A 27,275-nucleotide genomic window follows, 5' to 3' on the forward strand; every position below is an offset into this window, starting at 1 on the left:
TAATTTCTTCAAGGGGGGAATATACCATTTCCTGAAGACTCTTCCAAACACTGAGAATATCGTAGCCATCGCCATAGTAGTAGTAGTAGTAGTAATGATATTAACAGATACCTGGGTTTATTTGATTCATGGGTGAAGAAAATACCTTAAATCCTTTCTATTCTTTACATACTTATGTTAAACTACCACCAATAAGATCACAATATGTGATATTTGTCATCTCAGAATTGATGAGTAATATTAAAGCCGTCCTTCCATTTCACGTTTACATAAAATAAATACCCGCCAATGGTGGAGATCAGTATTTCTGAGTGAAGTGGAGGATTGGTACTGTTGACACGTTGGGCTGGACAACCTGGCCCAACTCAGCATCCCTACCTGCATTCCTGACCCCTGCCCAGTAAATGCCAGGAGCATCTCTATCCCGAAGAATTAGGAAAACCAAGAACTGCCCCCCCAAACACACACACACACACACACATTTGTAAACATTTCATAGATAGATGGTACTACTCTGCTTTAGAGACAGAGATCTAGAATAAAAAAAAGCATATTTCCTTAAAATAGGAAAGAGGATTCTCAAGAAGAGTATGTACCTCCCCTCCCCCACTCAAACATTACATCAAGCTTAGAAAAATCCCTTCTTCTTAGTATCAGCCACGTTACCAGAACAGGGGAATTCGTTTAATATTTGGCACAGATTAGGTGTTGAATGCATACCAAATTTCTTTCCTCATGTCTCTTTTTCCAAGAGGAGGAAGTGAAGTAAGGAAACATTTCATGTTGAAATATTTTGGTTATGATTTTATTGCTCATTTGGAAAGGGTAGGTCATTTTCTTACCCATCTGCTTATCAAAAAGTAGGCTGTCCACTCTTGTTCTGTCACCTGGATGGTCAAGGCATAATGTGTTTCATGTTCTTAATACAGAGCCATCCTTTTCTAGACAAGTTGCAGGCAAATTTCAGCTGCAGGAGTTATCAACCATTAAAGGAGGCCATGTACAGCAAGGCACCAGCTCTTTGCTGACTGATACAGCCTGCTATTTTATTTTTGGAAAGTAGCCTAAAGCTATTATGGCTCTCGGTTTTTGACAGGCATCACATATTGCTATTTCAGAAGAAAATTTAACTTTAAAAATCAACTAGCCTGAGGGTTTGGAATCATACTTAAATTTTTAGTAAGTTGTCAGAAAATACTTTGCAGTATTCATTTATAACTGGACTAAACTCTCTGCAAATTAATATGCAAACCGTCCCAACCCCACTTACAGTTTGTTATGCAAAAATAGTTAAAGGACCAGTTGTCAAGTTTATTACTAAGAGAAGTAGGAGGTGCTACCTGTTTATTCTCTTTGTGTTTGACAGCAACATACTATCCTGAATATATTTCTGTCTAGAACTAAACTGATAACTGATATAGACCTTCTTTTGGTTGATTTCAATTTGACTGTGCAAATGAAATCCTCAGAATAGACCCTGAGGTCTATTTTTACAATAGACCTTTACAATAAAGATTGTTTAATTATCCATAGGTCACTCTGAGACCTATTTAGCATCCAGACAGAGAGACAGAGAGAGAGAGAATCCTATAGTTTAGGTGGTGATAGCAATCAGTGACTTAGCCATCTACAAAGCAGGCATCAGAATTGATTATTTGATCTCTGTCATTTGGTCATACGCGTGAACTAATTAAAATATTGATTATTTGGTTGATATTGATCTGGGCAGCTAGTGGGTCTGGGATAGAATGATGGGACTATGGGTGGTTTGGATTAGGTCTAGGAGAAATGTATAGTGTCATCACAGAATTTTGTAGACTCATTGTGTTAAAGTGAAACAAGCAAGACTTTTTTATATCTAATAGAGCTTGTTTTAAAGTCTTCGTCTTCCTCTTATAAGCTTTGTAACTTTGTAGTGGACTTTTATACTGTCAGTCTTTTTATGTAAAAATTTCCGATAACATCAATCATGATAAAAATAATGATAACGAAAATAATATCTGCCTCATTGCCTTGTGATGGGGATTAACAAAATGTATCAGAAACAAGTTCTGGAATTGTTTCCGCCTTGATTAGCCATTTTTTCCCCTGTTTACTCATAGTTGGAACCCAGGGTCAATAAGTGGCTCAAGGAAACCGCTAGAACTTACTTAGGCTATTCAGGCTAACAAACATATGGTCAAAATACCCATGGAATGATGTTTGGCTAGTAGATACCAACGTTAGCCTTTATACAGTTTGCCAGAAAACAGAAAGTGGACATAAAAGTCAAGTACTGGGCTTCCCTGGTGGCGCAGTGGTTGAGAGTCCGCCTGCCAATGCAGGGGACACGGGTTCGTGCCCCAGTCCGGGAAGATCCCACATGCCGCTGAGCAGCTGGGCCCGTGAGCCATGGCTGCTGAGCCTGCGCGTCCGGAGCCTCTGCTTCGCAACGGGAGAGGCCACAACAGTGAGAGGCCCGCTTACCGCAAAAAAAAAAAAAAAAAAAGTCAAGTACTTTCTGACTTGCTGGAATAAATCCTTGGAAGATATTTTCTAAGATGTTTAAAAGTTCATCTAAAATGCACAATTAACCTTGTACAGTTGTAATGTCAGAATGAAAAAAGTATATGTAAAATATATGAATATCTGAGAACCTCATAGGAATCAGATCCCTTACAGCTCTCTGAGATATTCTGGAGAGGCACAATGAAAGTTCAGCTATATTTTAAGAGGTGGTTAAAATTAGAGAGGAGAAGCATAGAGTAAAGAAATTCTAAGGAGTCTTGGATAAGGAGTTCTAATTCCTGGATAAGAAATTCTAAGGAGCCTAGTCCTAAACATACAAACATTTAAGACCTATTTCAGGGATAAGCCAAGTTGTTTGGAGCAGAAGGTTCTAAGTTATTACTATGAGAGAAAATGGAAAGATAATTTGGAAGTGGTTTTTGAAGTCTCAAATGCTCTTAACCACTATATCTTCAAAGTTTTTGATTGTGATGAGAATGGAGCATTCAGAAAACTCATCAGTGATGTACTGAATTAAGGGGAGGCAAAAAACTAGAGACAGGAGCTAAAGAACAATTTACTGTGCGCTACAAATAGCACGTATGATTTCCTTTACAACAATACAAAATCCGAAAGTGGTAAGCAATAGATAACAAAATAAAATTGACAAAATGTTGATACTTTTGAAATTGGATATTAGCTACTTGGGAGTTTCACTTTCTGTGTACGTTAAAAATTTCCCATAATAAAAGAATATAAATAAATACTTAATATTGGTATTTCTTAAACTTATTCGTGTCTTGGACCACTTTGAAAAGCTAAAGAAGGCAGTTGATAATCTGTCCAGAAATATGCATGCATTCAAAAGTATTTGTATACATACATTTGCACAAGTTCATGACTCTCTGTTCTCCCTTAACATCACCCTGACATCCATTTGTGCGCCTCCTGGCTTCAACAGATTTCTTGTTTATATACAGGAAATATCTCCAAATCAAGACTCTTGGAAACTTTAGACTGGGACTTCGAATCTTCAAGTGCAGTTCATGGCTCTCATTCCTCAAAGCTTGGCTTTAACTCAGTTCACTTTTACTTTCTACGCTTCCCAAGCACATTCTGCTCTTTGTCACACAGAACTTTCTCAAGGGTAACAGTGCTTCTGTCATCCGTGTACTGTTTAAGGAAGACATGAAGCCAAGACCAATTCAAAGGAAAGAAGTGGTTTATGATACCATGCTATAAGGCCACAGAATTGTTTATGTTCACAGAGGCATTTTCTAAACTCCAGTGCAAGGAATTTAGTAGATCTCTCAACAGCTAATTGGTATTACACATATCCAAACTGATTATTGTTCTGTGAAATGGAAGCTATGTCGGGAAAAGCTAGGAAGGGAAGCAAACCACCCTATCAGTTAATAACTCATATTTTGGAGTGACAAAAACCAAAACTCAGTTTCATACATTAGTTATCTTTGAGACCCCAAGAACATCACTTATTTCCATGAGCTTCCATTTTTTTCATCTGTAAACTATGTGATATATAACTCTCAGTTGTTGAAAAGATTAAAATGCAATAATATTGATAATACTTCCAACTAATAGTGACAATGACCTGATATTTCTAACCAGGGCTTGTACAAGTTTTTATGTAGTACTCAAGATCTTATTATTTATCTGAATAAAACCCTCAAGCGTATCAATAATATGGCATCAGGCATTGCCAGTATGTTTATATAACATCATCTCCTTTTCAGAATGTCTCCCTAGGATCACTCCTTCCTGTACTGTTTTGTTTTGTTTTTTGCACCTTTCTAAATATATACCCTGATCATCTTCCAGGCTCTGTCCTCTTACTCTATAAATGAATCCTCAGGATCCCATGCAATCTTACAGTTTTAATTACTACCCATACAGTGATGAGTCCCAATTTAAAAAAAAAAACTTCACCCCTTTATTATCCCCCAAGCTTTAGACTTGGAAATGCAAATGTTGAAAAGTCAGCATTTCCAAAACTGAGCTTCCATTCCCTATCTACCCCCATCCCTGTAACTATTATCGCTCTTGGATTTTCCATCTCAGTTAAGGTTATCGCTAACCATCTTGTGAGACCTGATAAATCCTCCCTCCCTCACCATCCAAACTCAAACAACTCTTGCTGAATCTTCCTCTTAATTTATTTTTTTGTAATCTGTACCCTCATAGATCTCCCTGTTGCTACTTCCTCAATTCAGAATGTCATTGTCTCTCCCATAGATTTCTGAAATAGCATGTTGGCTGGTTTCCCAAACTCTCTTGTTTTCTCCTTTTCCCATGCCAACATCTCTCAACACATGGCTCGTCTGAAATGTGAAGCTGGTCTTGCACTCCCCTGATTAAAAGTTAGTTTGGCATAAGTGGCCACTACCATTGGACTGGCCTCCATCACCTACTCCTCCCTGACTCATATTCTACATTTGGACTAAACCAAAAAGCATATGGGTTTCTCTCACTCAGGGATATTTTATATCTCCTTGCCTTTCATCTTAATATTCTGGGTGTATGAAATCTTCCCTTTCACTTGTTTTTCTCGTATAGTAACTCATCTTGATTCTATGACATTTTTTTCCTTCCCTAACTCTTTTGCAAAAGTTATTTCATTGGCTGGAATAGTTGCATAACTCTGTACTTCTGTTGCACTGTATAGCTCTATCATAACTTGAATTATTTCTGCCTTTCCAGTTAGACATAGCTCCTCAAGAGCAAGGATTTCATATTATTTACATTTTGAATTCCTATTATGTAGCATGTGAAGAACCTAGCAAATGTTTGTTGTGCAAAATTAAACATGGTCTGTATATTCATAGAATATTTTTAAAGATGCAGTAGCAGGTCAAAACTTTAGGAAAATATGAAGTAATAAGAATTTTCTAAATTTAGTATATACTGTCATCAACACTTATTCAATGAGTTTCTTGAAAAGTCAATGATATTCCCTGAAATGATTTTATTCTTTATCAACATGAGAAAGCTGAAGTTAGAGTAGAAAGAATGGCAGTATGTAGAGTCCAAGGAGAGTCTGGTCCCCAAATATTTCCCCCAAATTACCTGAAATTAAATACTTTGCATGCTTTGGAAGTTCTACCAATTAAAGATCACTTTTGGCTCATAGAGGGGCATCAGTCATTAATTCATTTGTATAAACTGAAAACCAGAATATTTTCTTCATATTAAAGACTTGAGATAATATTGGTTAAGGGGAGAATTTTGAATGTAGGTAACAGGGAAAATGAGGGAGAGTATTTTTTTCAAATGTGGGAGCAGCGAGAAGAGGAACAGATCTAAATGGAGTGACAGAATTGGGCAGGATTTGAGTAGACTGGTGGCACCATGGGGGTTCTCCTTGCAGTGCTGTTGCAATGGTTGTGCAGGCTGTCACTGTTTACATACAGTCTGTGAAAACTGAGCTACCTCCGTGGCTGTCATTGGTGGCTCTGGCTGGGCCTGAGGAAGGAAAATTACAGGTTACTAAAGCAATGCAGAACCAGAGCGCATGGACACAAAAAAACAGACCTTGTGATCTTATCCACCTTAGTGTCTGCATGCTGCCTTCTGGTAGACCAAAGCATAATATATGTAATAGCAAAATCAATTTTTAAAGTGATAAAATTTCTTAAATTCAGTGTGTATGCACAAGAATCATCCAAAAATGAGCTGTCAGAAAATCTCTGTTGAATGAACACTGGGCATATAAGCATTTTTTTTTTCCTTTGGCAGATGGAAACAACTAAGAATAGAGTTTTCTCCATCCTGAGAGGTCTCTCATTGCTCTCATGAAAGATGGGGCAAATTTGGCTGGACATTTACTGAGGAAATTGAGTCTTAAAAAGAAAGTGAACCTATATTTTGAGTATATTCTGACCATTATGTTAAACTTCTCCAATCAAAAAAATACACACTAGCTATGGCAAGCTATATTATTTTTCCAGTTGGTGGAATTATTTATAAGTATAGCAAAAGAACCAGGTAGTTGAAACTAGAATCATCATAGAAAACCTGGAGTATATTGTTGCCTATGTTTTCATGCAGAAAAATTTTCTATCTACTAAAAATGTTTTATATTTTATTGGTCCTTTTAATATAACACAGTCCATCTTTCCAGAGTTAAACAGTTTCTTAAACCGGAAGATAAAAAAAAAAAGGAAGATAATGGCTTTGCATTTTGAAGTTTAGAAACCAGTGTCAGTGATGAAATAAGATGTCATGACATTATGTCCTGATGGTCTTTAGCTCTTCGGCACTGATGAATTTATAATCAGAAAGATACCTTTTAAACAATGAAGGGCTTCAAGCCAGCCCTTCATATAAAGTTACTTTTATTGCTCTTTTCTATATTCTAAGAGCCAAAAATATGTTTGATTGAATGTTGAGAAGACGGAAAATGTCTGCCCAGTGCAGAGAAAATACAGATAGTTTATGGATTTTTCTGAGAAAGTTTGCCTGCAAATGTGGCATCCATGAAAACAAACAAATATTCTATCCTCGCTATTGAAATAATTTTGAAATGAAATATTTTGGAATAGTATGCTTCCTCCTCAGAACTGCCCTCAATAATTTAGTTAGGGGATGTGATAAAAGGAAATAACTAGTGTCAGCAAAATTTGGAATTAAGAGAAACAGACTTTCTGTTATTTACCTTAAAACTAAAATTTACCAAAATAAACTTAGAGAAAAAAAAGTTCAATAATAAGAAATAAGAGAGGACATAGCTAGAAGAAATCAGAGAGGTATTAATATTTTTGGAAATTCAACTTTCCCAATGTTTTGCTGTATATTTAGGTAGATAAACATTTTCAAAAGGAAAAAAAAAAACACATTCTGGCCTTCTTTAACGCTAAATAGAGCTGTTTAAGGAACCATTTCATCAACGCATTAGTTCCCAACCAATCTGGTCCTTCTGAAAGAAGTAACTAGTCAAAACATTTCATCAGCAGCTAATCAAGACAGCTAATGCTCTATGTAGGAACGTACTTCATGACCTGGAGTAGTTTAAATTAATCTTATATGATTGACAGCTGTCAACTTTCACCTAGCTTGTGGGTTAAGAACAAAAACAAGAAACCAAAGATTAAAAACTCTAACTCACGATATTATGTCAGTTTGTTTTTTAGAGTATTTTAAATACTGGCTTTTTAAGAAATTGGAAGGGGATAGTCAACTTCTACAGTTCAACATTTTCAGCAATTTTAATGGATTATTTCTGTAGAGTTAAGTGTTCTAATGGACAGTAATCTGAATATATATTTAAAATGAATACAAAATTTGACTCATTAGAGTCAAGGCCAAGTCTGAAAAACATTATAGCTAAAGAAACTGTTGGGTAAAATTAGATGATGAAGGCCACTTCTTAAAGGACACATCCAGGATAGGAAAGTACAAGGCCCAAGGTTAGTTCCTTACTCAGTTTCTGTGTACTGTGAGCTTAGTTATGCCATTTAAACTCGATTTTTTTAATTAAATTTAATTCAATACAATAAAAATATATTAAGTCCAGTAATCTTTACAGTGTATAAGTTGAACGAAATAAACTTTAAGGTCCATTCAAGCTTGGTGATTCTTCAACCAACTATTAAATAAAGCCTAATTATGTCTGTGCAAATGATTTACATTTGAAGAAATCTGCATCCCTTACCCAAGGTTCAGGACCCAATTTGCATTTGTCAGATATACTTCTATCTGAGGAAGATCATTTAATATACATTGGCATTTTTCTGGTTTTCCATTAGGAAAATACCAGGATATGTTTAGCCTAACATCAAAACTTAGCTCTAGAACAAAGCTTTTCACACAGAATGTAATACGCATTACTATATTGAATTAATGAATTGTTGAATTAATGTTGAATTAATGAATAAGAATAGGGAAAATATGCATATGCAGCAACAACTCTTCTGAATCTTTAACGTTATTAGTTTAATCCTCCAACACTTATTATTGGTTATTTAAGTTATTCCTAAACTGTATTGGTTAGCAAAACCAGTTTCCTTGTTGAAAGTCTTAATCCTAGCTTTAAAATGTCATTATTCATGTGGATGAAGAGAAGGACACTTTTTACTTCCTGTAATTCCCCTCAAAAAGCACTGGGTCAAAAAACTGAAGTGTCTGTCCATTGAAACTTTGTCATAGGAAAAACTTCACCTCAGGCTTGATATGACATTTTGGATGTCAGTTTTTTAGCAGGCATGATAAAAATACATTAAGCTAATAAACCTAACGATCTTCTTATTATTCATAGACGTAGGAGAAGATAATGTTATTTTGCTTACAGTCTCCTTTGTCTTTCTCCTTTTTTAAACTTCACTTTATTGAAGTATAGTTGATTTACAATGTTGTGTTCATTTCTGCTATACAGCAAAGTGATTCAGTTATACACATATATACATTCTTTTTTCATATGATTTTCCACTGTGGCTTCTCACAAGATATTGAATATAGTTCCCTGTGCTATACAGTAGGACCTTGTTGTTTATCCATTCTATATAAAATAGATTGCATCTGCTAACCTCAAACTCCCATTCCATCCCTCTTTATGCTTCTATGCCATGACAATGTATAGTAATCATTATATTGAACTGACATAATGCTTGGAGCGTAATCTTAAAGCTATTTTGTTTTTGTTTCTTAGCAGCCTTTTAATTTTTTTCAAGATCCTCGTTCTTCTCTTGTCCTTGGATGGAAAGTTGCAGAGGTTCTAGAACCTTACTGGTTGCTTTCAGTTGCAAAAGAAAACTTGACTTCATGAATAAAATATCCCACCCATTATCAGAATCAAATTTGCAAACTTAATTAGGTGTGAAGGTGTCTCTCTTGCCCCCAGCTCAGGCCTCCACAGATGGGAAAATTGCCATGAAGGAAAGAACGAATGGGCATCTTCCTTCTTTCTGCTACCCCCCAGAGCTTCTCTGCTTTCAGATGGTTCTGCAGTGTCTGACCCCTGAAGTTGGGACACAGGGGAAGCTGAGAAGAAAGGATGGCAGGAAGTCCTCAAATTAACAAAAACTCCCCTGAGCTCGTGTCAGTGCTCTAGGCCCATGGCAGGAGTTTAAAACTTATTTTGCCCTGAGATTTGTGAATTCTTTGGAGACCTTTGTGTGTTTCCTCCACACCCCACTTCCACTCATCTAAGGAAGTTTCAAGTCTAGTTCCCTTGAGTGTGGTAAATGTCCTAGAAATCCAATGACACTTCCAGTATGCTTCTGCCAGGTGGCCCTTTTGGATTCATGAGTTTATCTAGGGGAAGCTTTTATATATCCTTCACTTTGGCAGGCTCTCTGGGTACCATTAGTTCACAAACCTCTACCTTCTCTCTGCCAACCCTTTATATGTCTTTAGGATGACACAGTTACCAGTCCTCTGTAATTTCCTTTGGTTGCATTGGGGGCTAGGGGGTGGGGAGCTGCAGAAAATGCAGGAACCACTTTATTGATTTCTTTAAAGCCCTATTCTCTTGTACACAAGATAAGGAGCCGATATTCTCATTTCTTCCCTTGCTTTTGGAAGAGATTCGAAGCATCACTTTCTCCTAAGAAAGTGTCATCAAAAGTACTCTCAATTCCCTAGATCCAAATTCTTTTCTACCCTCTGTGTACAAGAGAAGTTTCAGAATCACCTAATCTATTTTAACCGCTATTTCAAAAAGTTTTTTCCCAATCTTGTGCTAGCACTGTCTTTAAAATGTGCTTCACTAGAGATTTCAATTAAGCATCCTCTAACATAAATAATACTAGGAAGTTTTCCTCTCTGCCAACCCTTGTTTACCTAGAGATAAATGTGTTTGGTGACCAGTATCTGAGAATTTACGAAAATAATTATTTGAAACATTATTATGTCTGCCACTATCTTATTATAACACTTTATATGGTTTATAATTATGTAAAACTAAACTAATTGGAATGTAAAATGATATATCTACAGATGGCCTTTGGAACTTCACATTGAAATGTCCTACATTAGACTTTTCGTGTATTATAATTAAAAATTATTAAATGCTCTCATCCCAGTCTGAGGAGAGAGGCTTGTTATTGTTGTTTGCATTTAACAAAATAACGATCAGAACTGTTTAGTTATTTACATATACATGAAGGAATTCAGGACTAGGAAGTATATTTTGGGGAATTCTGAAGCGGCATTATCCACTACGGTAGTCACTAGAAACATGTAGCTATGTAAATGTAAATGTAAATTAATTAGCTTATACAAAATTAAAGATTCTAGTTCTTAGGTGCACTAGCCACGTTCCAAGTATCCGAGAGTTATAACTGGCTAGAGACTACCATGTTAAACAGTGCAAATATACATTAAAAAAAAAATTGCACCGTTGTAGACATTTAAATTGAATAGCAGGGCTCTGAACACAGATGCCACAATTAAACCCACCACGTGGAAGCAGATACTCTTCTTGTCAGAGGAATGTTCTAGAGTTGTTCAGGATGGGCCCTCTAAGGTAGGATTGAGGGCTTGCACCGTACAAATGATGAGATGCCTTTTCTGGGACAGCTCAGCTTGCTTCGATGATATGATTTAGCAAGGTTTCAAATTGGATAGTGTATTACAGAACTGATTCTGCTCGATTACGAGGCTGTAGCTGTTAGGAAATTATCTTTGTATTACTAGATGTAGACCTAACTGCCTCAGAAAAGCTGAAAGAGAGTCTTAAAAGAGGCCAAGTAAGGACTTGACATAGTGCAAATTGAACTCACTGATAAATGTTAACATTTATTTTTGAGGGAAACTCACTTGACTTACAGGTGTGAGATATTTCCATTTTCTTTTCCTGTGTCTTTAAAATAGTTATAACTTAGACCCACAGTCATTTATTGGGATAATGAGATCTTCGGTCCCCGTGTGTTAAGATGTCACTGGAACTTTACTAGAAAAATTGTAATGCATCTTCTCTTTTTAAAATTTATGTATTCTTCTTTGCTTTTTAAAATTGATTTCTTTTATTTCAAAAGAGCAGGAAAGGATGAGATAAAACCTGGAGACAATGAAAATAATATATCCTGTTTGTTTTCTATACAAAACAAAAGGTTGGGGCTATTTTTTTTTCCAAAATAAAGCAATTAATTCTTTGGTCATCTATAATAATAGGGCAGAGCTATTTTGAAGAGTTTGATGTCATTTCTACATCCCTCAAGGAAACAAAGGGGAAAGTCAGAGGAAAGGGAAAAGGCAGCTTTGATAAGTCGTGCCAGCCACTGGCCCCGAGAGTGAAGCATCCTGTTTTTATCATGTGGCCGAAAACAGTGGAAAAAAATTTATTGTGATCAATGGTATCCATTCTTCTGTTCTTTCACAGTTACCTGCCATAATTCCCTAAATAATCATACTAAGCAAGAGCCTTTTTAGTGACAACTGTGAAACAATGGGTCAGTCTGTATAAAGGTCACTGGAAAATTACAGTTTGAGGTGAAGAAAGAATGGTGACAAATCAGAGACACATCATGATATGAATAGCATTCAAAGCCTTGAATGTCTGTCGCCACTAGACTTTATGTCAGTCCTATCAATGCCATCAATTAATATAATACTTCCAATTATTGTAAAAGTCAGTGGAATACACTACACATAAAAAATTATAGAAAATATAATGTTCATAAAAATAAAGAATTCCTTCCAAACAAAAATGGCTTCTAAATGGACTTTTTGTGGTTACTAGGATTGCTGTATCTATTAATCATTCAATCATTTTAAAGGACTTAAAGCAAAATGACCTCAGAGATTGCTACCACTTGGAATTCATATCCTTTCAGACGTCTTATCTCTGGGTATCCAGGTGCAATCCTATAGCATTTATCAACATAGCATCTATAGGATGTCACTTCAGCACAAGTATGCTTGCAGCAATTATAGAAGAAAGAGCTCTTCACCCGTCTATATATCAGACTGGTTTTCTAGCACATCCTCTGTGCTGGGGCAGAAAGGGGTGAGCGCAACAGCCTCTCTGCATTTTAGTATATTTAGGAATAATTTTGAGGCAAAGTTCTAAGGTTTTTTCCTTCATGAATATGGTTCTTTAATTAATATAAGATTATTAAACATGGAATCATCTAGTAACTAACTTGCATTCTTACTGTCTTTGTCAGGACTTGTAAGAAATATTTAAAAATCCAGTCAATTACCCGAATGTTTGTTTTACTTGCTGCCAAACATCTGGATAATTTAAACATATCCAGATAAAATAATATTTTTCAATGATTTTATATGAGTTGTGTAGACACAGCCTCACACTGCAGGCGAGATGAGTTGATATAATTCTGAAGAGCTATTTATACAATTAAGCCTCTATCAAGGAGTGTGACTTCAACCTCTGTCCTTTGGAACACATTATGATTTATATGAAATTGGTTTACTATTTTAGAATCTCTATGTATTGTTTTCTTCCATTACGGCTTGAAGCCTCCCAGTGAATTGAAAAGATTCAAGTACTTAGAATCCCAATGGATTGCCACTGGGAATGAACAGAAGGTCTCTCTCTCTCCCTCCCCCTGCTTTTCCTGTTTTCAAGTTCCAGGGCCAGATATATGGCTGTGAGACAACACAGAAGCAGTGTCAAGAAAACCATTTTGCTCAAGGGACCTGGCAGTTGAACTCTTCCCAAATGCTTTTAAAAAGAAAAAAATACATATATATTAAATGCCAATTTTAAACAAATCCAAAGATTTGTGGAGCCCTTGTTCACCTCGTGATGTTGCTGGAGACATGAATATACACCAAATGAGCTCAAAGATTATGAAAAGTCAATGCTTAAAGTCTCTTGAGTTTTCTAACAAGAGATCTGGGAAGTTTAAAAGCCTATCAGGTTCCCAGAGATTATTAACTCTGGCCTGCATTTCAAAGTATATCAAGTGCTGTCTGCTTTATACCAAACAGAAGGGAATGTACTACCAGACGAAGCAGACAGCACTAATAAGAGCTGTAATAAATCAAATTAAGAAATATTTATCGAACATCTCTGCATCTCCAGCTTTGAGATGTTAGGTGTGTGATAAATATAAAATATAAATGAAAAAGGTCTGTGGTCTCAAAAAGCTTAAATGAATTTGGAGAGATAAGATAATTGCACAGAAAATAAATAATGATGCAGAATTTGAAAAGCAATTCCAAAGGAATGACTCAAGAAATATCATAAATAATAAAATGAACCAAACCAGGAACATAAAAAAAAGTTATGTGAATTAGGCTAAACAGGCAACTTCATTAAAATTTTGCTGTGGGGAATAATGTTGGCCTTCAAGGTATAGATATTTATACTTCTTCAGAGACACCATGCTTTGGATGAATCCTGGGCTTGTTCCCCATTTGGTATGTTTGCAAGGGCGTTGGATGGCCCAAATGGCTGTAGCCAGTAGGCTCATGGAATGAAGTTAAAACTAAATAATAGGGCTTCCCTTGTGGCGCAGTGGTTGAGAGTCCACCTGCCGATGCAGGGGACACGGGTTCGTGCCCCGGTCCGGGAAGATCCCACATGCCGCGGAGTGGCTGGGCCCGTGAGCCATGGCCGCTGAGCCTGCGCGTCTGGAGCCTGTGCTCCGCGATGGGAGAGGCCACAGCAGTGAGAGGCCCGCGTACCGCAAAAAAAAAAAACAAGAAAAAACAACCTAAATAATAAAAATATTCTATAGTCAAGCCACTGAATTGCAGTGTAGCGAAAAATGGACCATTACTCTTGAAAATATCATAACATGACACGATAACTACAGTTTCTATTTAAATTACTAGACTTACCTGAATTATCTACCAGATCTGCCCATCCTTCAAAAACCTCTGGAAGGCCAAGCTTTATAGCAGTTTCCTCTTATTTCTTCTTCCTTACTTTTGCTAATTATGCTTATAAAGAAAACCCAAAATTATTTTAACTAAGGTAAATTAAGCACGTCCCTATTCTCTCTGACCTGAAGGCACCTAAACTCCCTCTGATGTAAATGAACCAACTCCTATTGACATTCAGTTGGTGCTATCATATCATATGAGGTGTGACAAAGACTTTAAAGAAAGAATAATAAATAGCCATGAGACCCAGTATAAAGTAAATAAACAAGTGAAATATTTTTAAATGAAGAAAGACTTTACAAGCCCAGAATAAATTAACTAACACAGAGAAAGAGAGACAGGTGGGGAAAAGGCCAAATCCTTTATCTTGAAGCAAGAGGGATCAAAAATTATTATTTTTTTTACAGATTGTGGTAGTTTAATGTGGTTCTAAGAATGGTGTTAAGGCATTCAGCTAATCTCAAATAGAACTAAAAATAGAATGCTTACCTCAAAAGTCCCTACTGAACACAAAACTGAAAGAGATCCTACAGCAAAATAGAAGACACTGAAAAAGCAAAGAAACCAGAATTAAAGCGTATACCAAGACGGAAAAGTTTTAAACCAAACACAGTACATCAGTAAGGGATTGGCAGGAGAAAGGTGAAAGTGGGTAATTTAATAAAAGTGCTGTTTAAAATGTATGGGCAGGTTTAGGGACATCAACAAGGTAAAGTCAGTATCCTGGAGCTAGCAACGTCAGGGACCTTTTCCACCTAAAAGCCTAAAAGGCAACGGGAGGAAACAGTTACCAGAACTCAGAAAATGGGTTTGGAAAGGGAGCCTTTTGCAGGCTGTGGCATTTGGTGGAGAGACAGAGCAATCAATGAGGCCCAGCAGGAATGAACTAGGATAATAGCTCCTTGACCTCACTCTGTTCCTGTTCTGCCATCCCCCATGATAGCCTTCCACTGATGGACTCAGCGGGAAGCCAGAGGGCAAGAAGTCTTTGATGTGGTTCATATAATTCAGCCTCCTGGAGCATAGAGCAGTAGAAATGGTGGAGAGTTGATCTGGAGGAGCAAAAAAGAAGATACCCAATGCATACAACAGTTACAGAAATAATCGTAACCAGAGTAAGGTTTTTTAGAAAAGACAAAGATCTACATACAATTGAGCGCTTAAAAAAATTGCTTCATTGAGATATACTTCACATACTATAAAAGTCATTCCTTTAAAGTACACAATTCTGTTATTATAGTACATTCAGAGTTATACAACATCACTCTATGTATAATTTTTTTTAACATTTTCATCACCGCCAAATGAAACCCCACGCCTAGGAGCAGTTACTCTCCCGTTTCCCCTCCTACCAACCCCTGGCAAACACTAACCTACTTTCTCTCTCTATGGATTGGCCTGTTCTAGACACGTTCTATATAGGAAATCCTACAATATGTGGTCTTTTTTGGCCTGGCTTTTTAACTTAACGTTTACAAGGTACATCCATGTTGTAGAAGGGACCACTACCTGATTCTTTTCTGGCTGAATAACACTCCATTGTATGAATAGATCACATTTTGTTTTTCCATTCTTCAGTTTATGAATATTTTGTTGTTTCCCCTTTTTGACTATTATGAATAATGTTGCTATGGACTTTCATGTGCAAGTTTTTGTGTGGCCACGTTTTCAATTCTCTTGTGTAACTATTGAGAATGGAACTTCTGGGTCATATGGTATCTCTATGTTTAACATTTTGAGGAACCACCAAAAAGGTTTCCAAGGAGCCATACCATTTACATTCCTACTAGCAGTGCACGTGGCTTACAGTTTTTCACATCCTTGCCAATACTTGCTATTATCTATCTTTTTTAAAACTTTTGCCATCTTAGTGAGTATGAAGATGTATCTCATGTGGCTTTCATTTGCATTAATAACTAGAATTGTGTATCTTTTCATGTGTTTCTTGGCCATTTGTATTTTTTTTTTGGAAACATCTCTGTTCAAGTCCTTTATCCCCTTTAAAATTTGGTTATTGTCTTTTTATTCTTGTGCTCTAAGACTTCTTCATGTATTGTGGTTACAAGTCCCTGATAAGATACATGATTTGCAAGTATTTTCTCCCATTCTATGGATTTTCTTTCCACTCTCTTGATGGTGTCCTTTAAAGCACAAAAATTTTTTAAATTTAGGTAAGGTCTAATTTTCCTAAATTTTTCTTTCATATTTTGTGTTTTAGATGCCCTATGATGTCTAATCCAAAGTCATGAAAACTTACTCCTGAATTGTATAGTTTTATCTCTTTAATTTCAGTCTGTGGTCCAATTTGAGTTAACTTATGAATGTAGTGTGAAGTAAAAGTCCCACTTTCATTCTTTTGCATGTGGATATATCCAGGCATCCCAGCACCATTTGTTGAAAAGATTTTTCTCCCTTGAATTGTTCTGAGACTCTTGTCAAAATAAATTAATGATTAGTGTATAACTTTACTTCTAGACTCTCAATTCTATTCCACTGATGAATATATCTATCTATCTATGTATCTATCATCTATCTAGGTATCTATCTATCTTTATATCCATCATCTACCTACCATTTATCCTTTTTTCATACTACACTGTCTCAATTACTATAGATAGTAAGTTTTGAAATCAAGAAGTGTGAATCCTCTAACTTTTTTTTTTCAAGATAGTTTGGCTATTCTGGGTTTCTGGCTTACCATATGAATTTTAGAGTCAGTTTGTCAATTTCTTAAAAAAAAGCTGGAAGGAATTGTATATAAGTATATAAATTTGGGGAGTAGTATCATAACAATAATGTCTTCCAATCTCTGAGCATTGGATATAGTTTCAATTGTTTATGTTTTCTTTAATTGTTTTCAATGATGTTTAACAATTTTCAGTGTGTACACAGGTATATACTTTTTAGTAAAATTCGTTCCTTAGTATTTTATTCTTTTTGTTACTGTTGTGAATGCAATTGCTTTCTTAATTTTATTTTCAGATCCTTGTTGCTAGTGTATAAAAATGCAATTTACTTTTGTACATTGATCTTATATCCTGAAATCTTGCTGAAGTCATTTATTAGTTATAATCGTTTTTCATTGGCTATCTTAAAATTTCTATATACAAGAGAATTCCATCTGCAAATAGTTTTACTTATTTTTCTCAGTCTTCTTTTTCTTGTCTAGTTGCTCTGGCTAGGACATCTAGGACAATGTTTTACAGAAGTGGCAAGAATAGGTATCTTTGTGTTGTTCCTAATCTTAGGGAGAGTGTTTGGTCTTCCATCAGTAAGTATGTTTTTATCTGGTTTTCATAAATGGCCTTTGTTAGGTTGAGAAAATGCCCTTTTATTCCTAGTTTTGGAGCATTTTTGTCATAAACAGTGTTGGATTTTATCAAATTCTTTTACTGTATCAATTGAGAAAATCATGTGGGCTTTGCTTTTCATTCTACTGACATGGTGCATTACATAATTGATTTTTCACGAGAAAGGAAGAATGACTCCAGGGGTGGAGACTCACCACATGGTATTATTTCCAGGATGTGAAATCAAATGGAGTGTGTTTGACTGGATTTTGAAATTGCCTGGGACTAAGGAATCCTTTTCTTTTGGTTTTTTTTTTTTTTTTTTTTTTTGGTCTCATTTTGAATGGAAACTATAACTGTTATTCTATGCTTTTTCCACCTTTGTATTTATGGAAAAGATATATCTTAAGTTTCACAGGTTCACAGGGAGAGAAGAATTGTACCTCAGGATAGATTATGCCCAGAGTCTCACCCATACTTGTTTTAGATGATAAATTTTTTTGGATTTTTGATATGATAAAATACAGACAAGATTTTGAACTTTGAAATGATTCTGTGATGAAATGAGACTTTGGGGGGGATGTTAAGATGGAGTAACTGTTTTTTGCATGTGGAATAGATGTGAATCTTTGGAGACCATTGGAGGACTGTGATAAAATAATTCTCCTCCCCCAATGGCTATAATCAAAAAGACAAGAAATAACAAGTGTTGGCACAGATGTGGAGAAAAGAGAACCCTTGTGCACCATTGGTAGGAATATAAAATATAAAATGGTGCAGCCACTATGGAAAAGAGCATAGAGGTTCCTCAAAAAATTAAAAATAGAACTGCCATATGACCAGCAATCCCACTTCTGGGTATTTATCTGCAGAAAATGAAAATACTAACTTGAAAAGGTTGTGCACCCCCACGTTCACTGCAGCATTATTAACAATAGCCAGGATATGAAAACAACCTAAGTGTCCACTGATGAATGAATGGATGAAGAAAATGTTTTATACATATATATATATATATATATATACACACACACACACATATATATATGCATATATATGTATATATATAATGAAATATTATTCAGCCATAAAAAAGAATAAAATCTTGCCACTTGTGACAACATGGATGGACCTCAAGGGCATTATGCTAAGTGAAATAAGGTAGAGGAAAACAAATACCACATGATCTCACTTAAATATGGAATCTAAAACAAAAACAAAACCAAAACTATAAAACAAGTTCATAGATACAGAGAATAGATTGCTGATCACCAGTGGAGGTGAGTAGGGAAGGTGGGAGAAATGGGTGATGGGGGTCAAAAGGTATAAACTTCCAGATGTAAAATAAATAAATCATGGGAAAGTAATATATAGCATGGTGATTATAGTTAATAAATACTGTAATGCATATTTGAAAGTTGCTAAGGAAGTAGATCTTAAAAGTTCTCATCACAAGAAAATAATTTATTTTATAATTATGTAAGGTGTGATGGATGTCAACTAGACTTATTATAGTGATTATTTCACAATGTATGGTTGTTTTTAAACTTTTTCTTTTTTATTGGAGTATAGCCAATTAACAATGTGGTGATGGTTTCAGGTGCACCGCAAAGTGACTCAGCCATACATATACATGTATCCATTCTCCCCCAATCTCCCCCCGCATCCAGGCTGCCACATAACATTGAAGAGAGTTCCTTTTGCTATACAGTAGGTCCTGGTTGGTTATCCATTTTACTTATAGCTGTGTGTGCACGTCAACCACGATATACAGCCGACCCTTGGGCAATATAGGGGTTGGGGCACAACCCCCGACCATGCAGTCGAAAATCCATGTATAACTTTACAGTTGGCCCTCTGAACCCATGTTTCTGCATCCTTGGGTTCAACCAACCCTGAATTATGCAGTATTGTGGTACCTATTTGTAGAAAAAAACAGTTGTGGGTGGGTTGGCAAACTTCTTGAGCCATGATAGTTTTCAAAAAACAGAAATCTAAACATATCCTATACGCACATATGCACACACACACACATATTTAAAAAAAAAACACGCCCATGAGGGGGGAAAAGAAGACATAATGGAGTTTACACTGAGGTCAAAATTGCTGTGCAAGTGAGAACGTGCTATTTGGGACTGTATCTTCCAGAGAAAATAGATCTTATGCATTTGCATATGTGTTCACCAGAGAAAAGAAATTTTTAAAAACTCTTTCCTGCATTTGCTGACTGGGAGTGTTTAAGCCAAACTCTAAGAAGCCCCTGTCTCTTAAGGAGTAAGAGTCACTTGTGGAAGTGTGGAGAAGATTGATGGTAGCCAAGCTTGGATTAATTCAAAGTTTCTAGTTCCGTGAGTGAAACTGGATCCCTGGGGACTTGGAAATTGCTGTGGGATTTTCAAATAAACAGGCTTTGGAACCACTGATACAAGCTAATTGCTAACAGAAACTTGAGAATCTGGCGGAAAGAACCATGCCAATGACTGGTGAAAAATATTTGGTTTGAGCAAAATTTTTAATGGCAAAAAATAGAAAGTCTCAGAGGCTGGGATGTTCTGCTGACTAACTTATTGTGCAGTCTGGCCTGAGGCCTTATCAGTGGATTAAGCCATCCTTATGTCCAATTCTCTGCCGGGCTTTCTGATGCTTTAGAGCAAGTATAAGAACTGATGACTTGTTGAATTTAAAATTATTCTTCACTAAAGAAGAAAAACACGATTCATGTTTACGTTAGAGGACAGTTTCTGCTGAAGTGATTTGCCTAGGACCAGTAAAGTAAAGCTTAGAGATTCCTACAGAGTTGGAACGATTCGTGAAAGAGGGATCTTTGAGCCATGTTTGCTAAACACTCTTGGATTTTGTATCAAAACCCAGGGGATCATTTGAATATTCACTGTTGGTTGAATTCATCAAGGCTTAGGAGGAAATAGTTGTTATTTTAGCTGCCCTCTGGAAGTTGGATTGAGCAACAACATTTAGATATGAGATGCTGGGGCAGCTTTGAAAGTCAGAAGTTATGCTGTAATTCCTCTGACTCTTAAAGTTAGACCCTTCAGCGAACATGGTGCTAGTGGTGGACAGTAGGTCAATTGGTCAGTACGGATTAATGTATTCCAGAGAGCTAGCCAGGGACACAGGATGGGGCCATGTCTCTTCATTCGACCCTAGTGTGGGAGAGTGACTCATAATTATTTTACACATAGGTACTATCTACATTTGGAAGTAAATACAGCCAAATTAGTGATGAATTTGTTGTAGAGAATGATGAGAAAGGAAGAGGCTACATTTTTAATATGAGTGGGAATTGATATGAGTGGTATGTCCATGTTCCAAAATGTAGATAAAAAGGCAAAGAAAAGTGCTGGCAAGGAAGGTTATCAGCACAATTTTAAATTGACTGCACTTTAGCCATCATTTAACCCAACTTGTTCTCTTTACAGATTAAGAAATATCTGGTCCCCAGATATCACATAATCCATAGAATTAGCAGAAGAGCCAATCTTAGAACCCAGACTTACTAAAACTTAAGTCCCTAGGTAATTTTTTTTTTTTTTTAAAGAAAGCTTTTTTTTAAAAACTTATTTTATTTTATTTATTTTTGGCTGCGTTGGGTCTTTGTTGCTGCTCACGGGCTTTCTCTAGTTGCGGCGAGCAGGGGCTACTCTTTGCTGAGGTGCACGGGCTTCTCATTGCGGTGGCTTCTCTTGTTTCAGAACATGGACTCTAGATGCGTGGGCTTCAGTAGTTGCAGCACAGCAGGCTCAGTAGTTGTGACACAAGGGCTTAGTTGCTCCCTGGGATCTTCCCAGACCAGGGCTTGAACCCATGTCCCCTGCATTGGCAGGTGGATTCTTAACCACTGAGCCACCAGGGAAGCCCCCTAGGTAATATTTCTCAGAGATGAAATAACTAGGGTCTTGATGGGATGACCCAAATGGTAAATTAAGATTTGTAGAATAAAAGTAGGACTAAGGGGAAGGATGAAAGGCTGGAGAGGTGTTTGCCTAGCTCAATGAGGATGAAGAGCTAACCTAGAACTTAATAAAAAGTGGAAGGATGATGGAGATTGGGTGGTGGGGTATGTGGTTATATATGATGTAACTCAAGTTAAATGGATTTATAATATGAAATAGGTTTGCTATAGAAATGGCAATGGATAGTACACGGAGCCATTCACATACAATAGTTTTCGTCATCAACCCTTTACAGTCATTTTAACTTTTCTTGTGCAGATGCTACAAAGTCGAGTAGGAGAAAGTAAGCATTGATACCAGTAATCAAAATTTACCTTTGACTACTGGCCTGTCCACAGCAAATAGTCACTACTTCAGCCCTTACAAAGACAAGTAGTGGTGAATGGGAATTTGGACATAATGCAGAAAAGGAAAAGAATTGAGGGCAAATACTGAAACCAACATTGCATTACTAACGGAATTTTCTCGTACTGCCTTCATAGATCGTCTTCTCTATTTGCACTTTTTAAATTCTCTCCCATCTTCCCCATGCTCGATCTCCTTTCCAAAAAGAATTTACTTTGATTTAAAAACTATTTGCTCGAGGCTCTCCTGAAGACCCCTAAGCCAATAGAATATGGATTTGTTCTTTTTTGCCCTTCTAATTATGTGCCAGATAACCAATATAAATTCAGTAAAAAAGAAAAAAAAAAAAAAAACCACACCACATTCGTGGATCTGATTGTTTCTGGCAGCCAGTGGCTGAAACTTCATAATGTAATATGTTTGTGGTTGTCAGTACACGGAGGTTATATTTACTCCAAGGAAAATAAGACAGAAAAGCAAAGCGACTCTTCTAAGGTCAGGATGCACAAAATCAAAAATAGATATAAAATCGTTTGCTCCCTGGATTAATATTTTGGCACTGTCTTTAACTATTTTTTTTATACATCTGCAGCATTTGGTATGATTCAGATTACTTGGAAAAGATGAGTCCAAAAGTGACTATCTCCTATATTCAGGTCTGCTGAATATAGTCCTATGTGAATAGTAGAAACTGTAAAATAAGACAAGGTGTTCTCGGGCTTCCCTGGTGGCGCAGTGGATAAGAATCCACCTGCCAATGCAGGGGACACGGATTCGAGCCCTGGTCTAGGAAGATCCCACATGCCACAGAACAACTAAGTCTGTGCGCCACAACTACTGAGCCTGTGCTCTAGACCCCGCACGCCACAACTACTGAGCCCACGTGCTGCAACTACTGAAGCCCGCGCGCCCAGAGCCTGTGCTCCGCAACAAGAGAAGCCACCGCAATTAGAAGCCCGCGCACCGCAACGAAGAGTAGCCCCCACTGGCCACAACTAGAGAAAGCCTGAGCAGCAGTGAAGACCCAATGCAGCCAAAAATAAATAAATTAATTAATTAAAAAAAAAAGATAAGATGTTCTCTTAAGGAAAAAAAATCCAAAACACTATACATGCTATATATGGAGAGATTTAATAAAAATTAATCCCAGCACTGAAAAATCAGTAGTGCACATAACATCTTATGCTTTAATACTGTTATCTTGAGCATTTTAATGTGATTCACAAAAAACTGTTACTCCCAATAAAAATGTAGAAAACAATGGTTTTATGTAGTATGAAATAACACATCAAAATAAAACTGTCAATGTACTTCCGTTTCTCTATGGTATGCTCTAGTTTTTGCTCACATATGGAACTCAAAGTACTGGGGCTTTACACATGGAGACTCAAGAGAGACTTTAATGGTGATTAATGCTAATTCTAAATATATGTATTTTGACGAATGCAAAAATCTATTTAATAAAAAGATTTAAGATGTTCAAAAAGAGTCCTGTACAAACCTAAAAGAAACTTTCTTTGAAAAATTGAATTTGTTCTTTTTTGAAAAATGACATCATCCAGGATATGTTTTTAATCAATTATCATTGTAGATAATTCAGAGGACAACATGGATGGGAAAACAATGGTGTGATTAACTAGGCACTGACCTGGTGTCATGGCACCAGTCCAGGGAGAGCTTATTAGTTTGAGCTAGCAGTAAATATGAAACTGAGAGCATCGTAGATCACAACAGTAAGATTAATCTGAATGTGAATCAGATATATGGGCAAAACTGAGACATTCCCAGTTAGTCCAAAAACAGCTATATGAGGTCAGTGGAGAGAAAATAATAATTTTCATACACAGGTCTATGCATTACCCTTTCCATTTTATCTACAATTTTCAATGGAAAAAATTGATCCTTATAATTAAATAAGAATTTTCCTTAATTACATAAATAAAAAACAAAGGCCCTTAGGATTGCTGGTGATGCTAGTCAGGGCAAAATCTTTGGGGGGCGGGGGGTGGTCCTGTATTTTGTTTCTCAAAGTGTTTTGTCCAGTCATATAGTCGAAGCTTGGAGAATCAGCACACCTTAAAGCCATAGTTTTAGCACCATAAACTCATTTTGTTTAGTTTGTTTGGCTCATCACAGAAGTTTTCATTCCTAGAAAAACACTGTGACACGTTCTTTCCTGTGGCAGCCAATTAATTGGCTGGACCATATTAAACAGTGATAGAAAATTGATTGGAAGAGTTTTGAGCCCTGTTTTGATCCATCCCCAATTTATGTACATATACTTAATTGGGATTTTAAAAAGAGCCTTGAATAATGACACTCTAAAACTTATTTCCACAGTAAGAAAGAGTATTCTAAAAGTTCACTACACTTGGGATTGTCAGGTAGATTCATTTCTTACCTGTCATGAATATGTTAACTTTGTTTGCAATATTTGATAATTGGTTACTATCAGTAAGTTTGAGTTTTCATTACCTTGTTACTTCTGGATATGTCTCTGGTAATACGGCCATCAGAGGGAATGAAAAGAGGGAAAATACCTGCAAGGTAATTATTTGGTATTATGGTAAAATAGCAACAATAAAATTGTTGCAGTAAATATGATTTTTTTTTTTTACTTTAAGAGAAAATTCAGTAAACCCAACTGTGTATGAAAACACAGCCAAATCAGTATACTAAATTAGTAATGTTAGCTAATCAGAAACAAACATGTGCTTCATCATACTCCTTTGGGGTTTCTGTATGGGTATTCTTCCATTTATATATATTTATTTTTTAACCAGACATACTGACTCTATATAAAAAATATATTTCCCTACCGTCGTCCGCTTATAAGCCAGCTGCTGTTGTTGCTTTGATACTTTCCATTAAGACCTACTTGTTCTTTCCCAGAGGCACTGAAAATGTTCACTGTGGTGTGAGTCATACTGATGGCTCCTTTCTGTTAGAGGATGAATCAGTGTGGGTTACGTAATTCCAGAATGGTTTAGGGGAGCAGAAGAAATGGCCTGTATCTATCTTCTTATAGTTCAGTCCATTCCAGAAATCTATACACAAAAAGTAGTCTTTTCAATCTAGACCAAAGGCTTCTTCAAGCACTTTGATTGTCTTGGATTCACAGTAGAAGCAAAGCATGAATAGAATGGCCAACATAAAGTTATATTTCACATGTGACTATTACCCTAGGATGATGATACACCCTTTTTTCAACCTGTGTAAGAGAGAGTCAAATTAACTTAGTAAATTAAAAGATTATATCAAAGGACCTTAAAAGAGAAGAAAAAAAATCTATTTTTGTGATTGGAGGAAATATAAAATTATACAGGGTAGGTGAAATTTTTATGTCATTCAATTTTGTTAGAATGTAGCAAGCCAATTAGATAAAATTAAATTTCAAGCTTGATTGATTTTTTAAATATTCATTTTAAGCACTGCGTTTGGTGTTTATTATATTATACAGGAAATACCAAAGAAGGTCTGCTGCATCCAGGAATTAAATGAAACCTATGCTGTCAATAGCCTAGCTGGGGCTTTCGATAAAGTATTATGACATTTCTATATTATGCAGCACCATAAAATGCTAAACATACATAGAACACAGGACTATGAGTTTCAAAAAGCACATACTCGAAACTAGAGTGTTTGGCATTTATAGCTGGCTAGCACAGGAAGATAATGAGGAGTTTGATACCTTGGAAATCATAACTATGAAATATATAACAATAGTTTCCCATCAAGATGGATCGTATATCATGCAATATTGGAGGATAATTCAAGTCTGCAATGCAATCTGCTTTTCATTTCACGTGCAGGGTGATGGAAGCCATAATTTACCCAGGTAGTACTCATGTGGGAAATAGTGACAAATTTAGAGCAACTCATGACAAAAAAATCCACATAGGAAGAACATGAAAGACTTGATGTCCTCTTGGCTTCCAACTTTTTTTCCCCCTACTATTCTTGCCCTTCTCCATAAGTGGAAAATCTTTGTGTTAATACAGTTTCATGATGAAATACAAGTATTTCTTTAAAAATATAATAGGACATATACAATTATTGGGTAGTATTACCCAAATAGGTGATTGAGATAAAGTGTGATAAATCATTTACATGATAGTATCAAGGTCTCCAGGAAAATCTGAATTTAAATAATTGTCTACTAAAATCACTTCCCACGTTAAGATGTGCAGTGACTCTTCTCTTATACACCAATTACTTCTTTATCAGAAAACTCTTTTATGTCACATAGAAGTGGAGTTGAGATGGCATAGGACCAGCATTTCTGGATTTTGAAAAGAGCTAAATGACTGATATTCTGCCTTGAATTTTCTTTTCAAGATTTAATAAAATATTGAGAGACAGTAGGAAGCCAGGAGTAATTGTTAGTGAACAATAGAATAATCCTTCGTGATCTGACAAAATAGTGGGAACTCTATGGTCTTTTCTCCATCATCTGTGTAGGCTTTGGCCAGCTGTCACTCAGGTTCTCCATCTTGTACCTCTAGATGAAAATGCATCTAGTTAAAGAGATGGTTAAGAGGGAGTTTGGCAGTGTGGACCTGAGTTCTAGCTCCATCTCTGACCTTATTTCCTTTTTTTTTTTTTTTTTATAATATGCAGCTATCTCTCCACTTTAGAATTTATTCCTAAAATCTAAAGACACTATAAAAACAATGGAGCTTTTCTCTTCTTTTTTTTTTTCTAATTAGACTAAAGCTTACATTCCCAGCTTCATCTTCCTGAAAACAAAACAAAACAAAACAAAAAATTAGTTTGAACAAATAATCAAGAGACGGGCCTACCTTTTCATATCTGATGACAGTGGAATCATTTTAACACTTTAACTTTCAGTGCTTCAGTTTTATGCTTCATTTGTACTTATAAATATGGTCATAGTGGTAGCAAAACATATTCTAGCCTTTCAGTTATCAAAGCTAACATGAGAAAAAATAAAACTGAGGTTAATATAAATTCTCAATCATTTTTGTTTGGTGTTAAAATGTTTACTTTTGCAACTTTGTATTTTTTTAACTGTGGGGGGAAGACATTGTTTCAATTGACTTGGATACTTTGGTTACTCTCACAGATAACACAGAAGGTAACATAAATTCCTGCATAAAATTCCAGTGAGAGAATGAATTTATGGTTACGACCAGGGGTCAGGGAGGTGGGGGACGAGTGTGTTGGGAGGAGGGATAGAATGGGAGTTTGGGATTGACATATACAGACTGCTATATTTAAAATAGATAACCAACAAGGACTGTATAGCACAGGGAAATTTGCTCAATATTCTGTAATAACCTAAATAGGAAAAGAAGTTGAAAAAGAACAGATACATGTATATGTATAACTGAACCACTTTGCTGTACACCTG

The sequence above is a fragment of the Delphinapterus leucas genome, chromosome 10, assembly GCF_059928025.1.
Source record: "Delphinapterus leucas isolate spDelLeu-1000000601 "Yukka" chromosome 10, BTC_Dleu_Yukka2, whole genome shotgun sequence".
Classification (NCBI taxonomy): Eukaryota; Metazoa; Chordata; class Mammalia; order Artiodactyla; family Monodontidae; genus Delphinapterus; species Delphinapterus leucas.